Raw genomic sequence first — 8,948 nt, forward strand, 5'->3', positions numbered from 1 at the left:
AAGTTCTTTGACCTTACATGACATTTGACCTTGATCATGTAACCTGAAACTCGCACAGGATGTTCAGTGATACTTGATTACTATTATGTCCAAGTTTTATGAACTAGACCAACACACTTTCAAATTTATGGCTGTAATTCAACAAATACCCCAATTAGGCCAAAGTTCATTGACCCTAAATGACCTTTGACCTTGATCATGTGACCTGAAACTTGCACAGGATGTTCAGTAATACTTGATTACTATTATGTCCAAGTTTCATGAATCAGATCCATAAACTTTCAAAGTTATGATGGTAATTCAACAGATACCCCCAATTCGGCCAAAGTTCATTGACCCTAAATGACCTTTGACATTGGTCATGTGACGTGAAACTCATGCAGGATGTTCAGTGATACTTGATTAACCTTATGTATAAGTTTCATGAACTAGGTCCATATATTTTCTAAGTTATGATGACATTTCAAAAACTTAACCTTAGGTTAAGATTTTGATGTTGATTCCCCCAACATGGTCTAAGTTCATTGACCCTAAATGACCTTTGACCTTGGTCATGTGACATGAAACTCAGGCAGGATGTTCAGTAATACTTGATTAACCTTATGGCCAAGTTTCATGAACTAGGTCCATATACTTTCTAAGTTATGCTGTCATTTCAAAAACTTAACCTCAGGTTAAGATTTGGTGTTGACGCCGCCGCCGCCGTCGCCGCCGCCGTCGCCGTCGCCGCCGCCGCCGCCGCCGCCGTCGGAAAAGCGGCGCCTATAGTCTCACTCTGCTATGCAGGTGAGACAATAAAAACACAGAAAAAGGTAATTTCTCCATGCAGCTCATTTAATTCAGTCAAGGAAAGCATAGGTCTATACGAATTGTAAAACATAGTCAATATTCGGATTCTGGGAATCCGTGTCATACAACACATCCATACGATGAGGAACCATCACCTTTTAATTTATGCGTAAAGCAAACTCTAATGACAATCAGTAGCTATACAAAAAAGCTACGGTTATTGTTCCTACTAATCAATAGCATACGTTCGTTGTATCGCCAATTAATTTTCGTCTATTTTCTGGGCCGCGGCCAAGCGGGGCTCGCGTACTTTCAACAAAATAATATACAAGCGGCCGAGACTAATAGCCAACTTTAAGTAACAGTTACCTGACCACAGTAACATTAATTGGTCTCTCATCATCTCGGTAATATACCAACTTTACACGATGCTCAATGTGTATTGATTCTATGATTTACAAATGAATGGAAAAGTCCTTGGGAGTCGTAGTCTAGTAATTCTGTTAGCGTGCGCCCTCGCCATGCACAGAAACGCGGGCAGCGAAAATTACCTTGTTAAATGGTTCATTTCGGGATCAGTGAATGATCATAATCACTGCGGTAATTCGCCAAAGTGAGAGATAATTTGTTTCTGTGAGGCCACCATATTTTCTAAATTCACTTGCTGCAGATCGTACAGTAACGAATTTCGAACCAAGTTAATGTCTTCGGATATTATAACTGGTGATGTGGCGCGAGTGTGTGCGTGATTAAGTGGGGGGGGGGGGGGGGGTCACTGGCGGATCCAGATAGAGGTACATCCGACCCATGCCCCCCCCCCCCCCCCCGTTTGAGACGCACAATTTTTATTTTTATTTTTTGCTTGTCAAAGTTTCCCTGGAACAAAATGACCTGTATTTGGTAGTGAAAGCCATTTTTGTTGGCTCGTCAAAATTTTTCTTTACAAATAAAATGCCTCCCTTTTGAAAAATCCAGGATCCGCCCCTGGGTGGGGAGAATTTATCTGTGAAAGGGTGTGTAGGGTGGGGTGTAAAGGAAGGGGGAGCATGATGAAGCAGAATATAGATTGATTTGGTTACGCAATGAGACAATGAGATGGGCCCAGTGCCAAGGATACAATGCTTTAATACAGTGTTATAATTAGTTGTCATTTTAAATACTACATTATAGACGTTATATTATTGCCAAAAAGGCACCCTCTTTTTGTTCCAAAATTTCTGACAACCCAAAATCGGGATCGAATACTACCATATTTATGAGTTTCCCGTCGAATTATTCTTTCAGGAGTCAAACAGCTATCATTTCAATCACTTTTCCACTGACACTTCTTTTGTTGTCTTTTGAAACAAATCTACAATTCGATATACGATTATGTGAGTCCACTTTGTTCAGAAAGAGGGGTTTGTGTAAATCTATGTATATTGTAGACGGAAGGGAAGGAGACAATATTCTTATGAAAATTCATCTTCAAGTATGGCGACATTTTGGAGGATTCATCAAAATAAATGCAGAGGCCAATATATTCCAGGAATCTAGTGATTGTATATCTTATTATTCTAGTTACAATAATGATACAATCTATATCCTTGTACATGTCACAGAAAACTCCTAACACCATCCACAACCAGCGTCAAAGGCCTCGTTAATTTCCGCGGGAGATGTTTGCGGAACACTCACAATCCGCCCAAAAAAATATCTAAAGAAAATCACGAAATGAAAAATTCATCTCGGTCCTCGCTTTCATCCGTTCACATCATCCTGATACTTACAATATTGGCTCCAGTGTTTCTGATTTAAAATGTTGATTAAGTCGTCATGGCAACGATTAGTTGGCTTAACACGGAAGACAAATTACACGGGGTGATCCGAGCTGAGTTTGGGTCGCCTGTTGCAGGTTTTGCTGGCAGATGAACGTATCAAAGATGCGTGTCAGATTCCCTTCTTTTATCACTTGAATTCTTCACCTTCAAATAACAATCGCCTCAACTCTTCACCTTTCTTTTGACAACATCTGATTTCAAATACAAACAGAGAATCTGTCTGCTGCATGTGACATCCGCAATGTTACAAAACCGATGAAAGAGTGTAAGATTCCCTTTATCAAGATGGCCAACATGTAATCCAACGCATTGACATTATCTCGTCTGATTCTACAGTTATCTGTGCCCTGCAAAAACTCAGGTGTTGTTTTAACACCAGCCCGGAATCTATATATGCATGATCATTGGCGGCGGGAGCCAAAAATTTTAGTGGGGACCACCAAATAAAGGTTATCAACCCAAAAATTTAGGGGGGACGCAGAAAACAAAATTGACAAGCAAAAAAAAAGGTTATAAACCAAAAAATTTTAGCAAGCAAAAAAGGTTGTCAACAAAAAATTTAGAGGGGATCGTCCCCCACCTCAAATTTAGGGGGGACACGTCCACCCCGCTTCCGCCGCCTATGTGCATGATAATGTCCACACCAGAGATGTATTGAAACAACACCAGTTTGGAATCAAACCGATGCTGGTGTTAGACCAGAAACGAAACTGGTGTTGTTTAACACTTCTCTGATGTGGACATAATTATATAGATTCCGGGCTGGTGTTAAATAAACACCAGAGTTTTTGCAGTGTGTGGTCCTTTATCTCTCTATCCTACTGTCTTTCTTACATCCCTCCATCCGATTTCTCTATCCTTTGTAAATTAGTAAGTATTCTTTCTTTTTAGATTTCTTTTAAGCTAATCCACTTTACCATATCACGCCTTTCATTTCATCATTTCTCTTCTCTCCTCTATATCTCTCTCCACCTTTCATCCTTTCTCTATTTCTTCTTCTTTCTTTCTCATCTGTTGATTATGTACCCCAAGTCTTGATCAACTGGAAGATTCGCACAATTTGTTATGTTTACACGATGCCACTGTTATTCCAATAGTGTTGAGATAGGGTCTAATGTTTGCGTGGAAGACATGAAAGACGTGAAGTTTAAGGAGTAGAAATGAATAACCCCCAATCCATCTTGGAAACTATAATTATGCTCGGTGACTTCTGAAGCGATATACGTCATCATGTTTCCAATTTTTCACCTTTAACCATATAAACACTTTTTGTTCTGTTATCCTGGTTATCTATAAATTGTTGTTTGGTCTATATCCACATCATTTTTTTTTTCCAAATTTTTGTATTTATTTTTTATATCTTGTACTTTTAAAAGATCTTTTCGTATAACATTATTCTTAATTTTTTAAAGTTTCGATTTTTTAATTTGTTGACCTTGTACTTTTTAAAGATCTTTTCGTATATATTGGTTATTGATCTTTTTCTCTTTCTTCATATTGTTTTCTCTTTTATCATTCTTTTCCTTAGCCATGTTAACGCTTATTATTCAAATTTCTTCTCTCCCTTATCGTCCTCCAACTCCTCCTACAGGGAACGCGAAAGCGAGGGGGGGGGGATGGGGTGGCTTCAGCCCATCACTTTTTTCCAAAACCGTGTACAAAAACGTAAAAATGACCATAATTTTTTTGATTTTTTGTTTGGTCAGCCCCCCCCCCCCACTTTGAAAGTCGTTCCGCAGCCCCTGTCCTATATCCCATTCTTCTTCTTTAGTTTCTGTTTTTCTCTTGCACTTATTTTGCTTTTCCATTTCCTTATTTTCTTCTAAAATATTTATTGTTCGTCCTTCTCTATCGTTTACATCCTCTTCCTTCCCCTTCTCTCCTCCTTTTTCTTCTTCTTCTCCTTCTTCTTCTTCTTCTTCTTCTTCTTCTTCTTCTTTTTCTTCTTCTACTTCTTCTTCTATTTCTTTTTCTCTCCTCCTCATCGTCATCCTCATCGATGTCGTCCATTTTCTCATTTAATTCCTTTTTTAATTTTCTCTATATGCCCTCCCACATTCTTTATGCAGTCGTCCCATTTACACAATTTTCTTTCTTTCCTTTAACACTGTTATAATCTGCTAAGTGACAAAAACGTTGCAAATGGAAAATCTCCCTCTCTAGACTAATTTCATTGGTACTTAGAGCATACTCAAGGGATCCTGTTTCTCAGACACATTCCCCCTTTTTCCACTCTAAATAAAACATTTCCAACATACTTGTACATTGCGAGGGCATCATTCTTACCCCTATGAGACTTTACAACATGACATGTGCTCTCTCAGGTCTCGCCAAGTCATGTTTTAGCCCGTGAGCACGATGGTTAGGAAATAAGTAGTTGTCAGATGAAAGTATCAGCCATATAAAGAAGAAAATTGACGTGTAAGAGAAAGAGAGATGCTTTTAAAAATTTCATCCACACTGAACATGGGAGTAAAACGGCCAGTTTTAGCCAAATAACATTGACAAAGCAACGCTTTCATATTACTCTTGGTTTAGAAGCAAGAACATCTTTTCATGGACAATCAATCACGTCTGTAGACTCACTCTGATTGTGTAAACTGGATTGTTGCTGGTCTAGAAAAGAAAAGCATCAAAATGAATAATAATAATAATAATAATAATAACGTTTTATTTACCCAGGGTAGCCACTTCAGTTAGGAAACTGCTCTACCAGCGGGCCATGCATAACATAATATGTTATTATTACCCTTCTCCAATCTAAATGCTGAGCGCCTGCAATAAGGCAGAAGGTCCCATTTTTACAAGTCTTTGGTATGACTCGGCCGAGGATCGAACCCACAACCTCCCGTTCATTAGGCTGACGCTCTACCACTGAGCCACCATGCCCGGTTTAAATCAATAAACAACCTTTGCAAGAGTGTTCATAGTGAAGAGATAAGATTGCCCGGTCGTGTCTCGTGCACCTTGTGGCTGAAGTAGAAATCAAAGTAACCAAACTCTCACCGGTTTAATCATGAGTTCATGTGCAAAATGAAAAATAACAAGTATTTTCAATTCTTGCTCAAAGTTGAACTTACGAGCTGCCATTTTGCATCAGGGTACCGAATATCGTCGAATCTCTTCAAGCTCACATCACAAAGCGCAAATAAAGTTCAATAAAGAGTACCGCAGTACAAGATTCGAACCAGGGACCTGTTAGATCGCAGTCAGGCAATCGAATCCACTGGACTATAAAGTACCTCTATACCAAACGGTTTTACAATCCGGCGCCTTGAATTTGGTTCTTGCAAACTTTAATTGTCGGGGCATAATAAAAGACAAGTGTTGCAGGGGGATTCGCATCCGGAACCTCGTGGTTCACTGTCCGGGAACAAATCCACTTATCCACAAGTCAACAACACCACAAAAAGACTGGAAATAATGAATTTACGATCAACCATGGTAGATTTGATCTATTAAGAAAGTTTCCAAGGATCTCGTGCCACTCAAGCAGATTTCGGTACTTTCATATCTTCTCAAGATATGCCTTAACCATGTTATGTTGGTGTCCATTTGTAATAGAACACATTGTATTCAAATCAAAATATGCTGGAATTCGATATGCATTATGCAATGAAAAAGAGAACCAAATAAATGCATCATTATCACAAGGAATTCACAGCTTCATCGCACTTTTTTTTAAAACAAGTGCTCACCTAGTTGCCAATAGTGCATACAGCATTCCCATTTATTTGAAAGCAGGATAAAAGAGCATTGTAGATTAAATGCCTTACTCACGGGCATAGGTGCCGCGGCCGGGGATCGAACCATGTATAGCCAGGCGCCTTAGACCACTTGGCCACGTCACCTCCATATAAATGTTTATTTCGATAATACCTTGAATGATAAGCCCTATATCGTTTTACTAGACACAGTCCCGCTTATTGAAGAGTTAGAGCTACTTCGTAATAAAACAATAACACGAGTGAATATTATGGGATTAGGGTTAGAACAATCGAAATCAATTATCAAAGGGGAAATAAAATAAAATAATCAAAGAAATAACAATTTTTAATGAATCTTATTGATATTATCACAAAGGGCGTGTCCTCTCAATATGAGTATGTTTGTTTATACTGTAATGGCAGATTCAATTTTTTTGTGAATGTCAAGTGCATGTATGATCCAATTACTAGTAGTAATTATTTGAACCGCCCCCGATTTTTATTTTCATACACGCAGGTATTAGTAGTTGCATGGAAGCATAGATTAATATTGGTCAAACAGACTTACTTCAATAAATATTGATGGCCTTTTCGCAATTAGTCGTATATAGCCCGAACTTATGGGTGGGAAGTCAAACAAATGCAATCATGCGATACATATCTCATATTCGCATTAGCAAACATTTATTTAATGAAAACGTCATTTATGCCAGCACGTGCTCGTAATAAACCGCTCCATCCTGCACGTCACCTATCAGAGCCAAGTCATGGGGGGAAAGGCAAGGATCATTATTGGGTGGTGAGGTTTGATGAAAGTTTGAGCAACAGCTACTTCAATGATGCTTCTTTTTGGCGCAATCTTGTTTGTCTTCTTAGAGCTACCGTAGCAAATTGAGATTGTGCGCGTGATATGGAGATGATGAGGTCTTAAATTGAGTCTGATAGGTTCAGCCTAGATTGAGCGAGCAGCAATTGAGCGACGTGGAATTAACAATACAAAACAGCTTTCCAGTGCTCGATGAAGCCCGTCTAATGACGTCACAATGTGGACTCCGTGGGCGCTATAACTGAATCAAAAGACAAGATGATATTTCTAAAATACACAGTAAAATCATAATTAAACAGTGATTACGTATCGATTTAGAATAATAAGTTTACTGCATGAACTTACGGTTTTCTTATGAGAGTCTTTGAGAATTTAAACAAAATGTTTTGAAATTCAAACAGCAATGTTCAACGTTGAAGAAATAGCTTTCGCATTGTTATGCTATGCAAAACATTTTGCTTAGCTTTTCAAAATTACCTGATATTAAATATGTTAAACCAGGCTGTATAAAATGTATTTGACGTGTAATTTAGTTCAGAATAATTATTTTAACTAGAAATAAATGTGCATGAAAGGGTGAATATCATTATTATACTCACTGTTACCTTTAGTTACGGAGAGAAATACCCGTATGCGATTGCCTATTTAGAGTACTCGTGAAGCCATTATTAATATCCATGAACAGTTTTATTCCTTTACACCCCGACATATTTTGGTTCACGCTTAGTATTAGCATTCAAATTTCTTGTGATGAATTTATGGAACGAATCATCGTATATGGACAAGCGAATAGAATCAATATTTGTATTATCCCAATGGCGCTCTGCTTTTGGTATGAATGCATTTTTAACTTTTGTTCGATTTTCATCATACTTTGCCGCCATTACAAGCAGGTGGTTTATTTCTCTTGCTTGGCCAGTTTATGTGAAAGAGAGTAACACTTTTCAAGAGGAGAAATTGATGATATCTAGCTCATATTCGCATCATTATCGTGGAACAGGATATTGTAATAGTATGTTACTATGCTTGACCATATCACTGACCATTATTATTTGGACGAGCATTGGCCAGATATTGATGATGATAATGGGGGGTGGAGTATATAGTGCGTAATACTGTGTACGGTGTCATACAGTAACACAAGTTGATACATCACGCCCTTTCGATTTCCATGAATTCAAAGTTTTATTTTAATTGTGTTAGTGTGGACCTGTAATCACAGTAATCTGGTAATAACAACTTATTCTATTATTTTACCCTGCATTTTATAACATGTTGCTGTGTCGGAAACTCTACATGTCCATTCAGAAATAGTAAATGGAATATGAATACCTTACGGTTTGAGCCATATTAATTTGTTTTAAGTTGCAAGAATGGCAATCCTTCATGTCGATATACCCCATCGTATACCAATCACAACAAACATATTCATTATTCACCCCTTTCTAAACATATTTATTATTCACCCCTTACTTTGAAATTGCCGAAGACGACCAAGGGAAGATCAAGGATTTCCGAAGAAGAGAGAGAGAGAGAGTATAAAAAAGCTATTTGAAATACTTTCCATACAATAAATGAGGAAATCGTTTTTACTTTCCCCTCCCAACTCCCTGTTTAAACCATTCATTAAATCTATAACTTTGCCTAGAATTAGATAAAGGCGCAGAACAGTGCCTGGGGGTACACTGTTTAAAAAAACGTGATTTTACAGAAAAAAAGAAGATTTTTTCAGAAAGCAATAACAGAATCATTCTGTAAATTCATAAAACATGAATTTTTCTGCAATTTAACAGAACAGGTCTGTTT

Source organism: Lytechinus pictus, chromosome 18 (genome assembly GCF_037042905.1).
Source record: "Lytechinus pictus isolate F3 Inbred chromosome 18, Lp3.0, whole genome shotgun sequence".
NCBI lineage: Eukaryota > Metazoa > Echinodermata > Echinoidea > Temnopleuroida > Toxopneustidae > Lytechinus > Lytechinus pictus.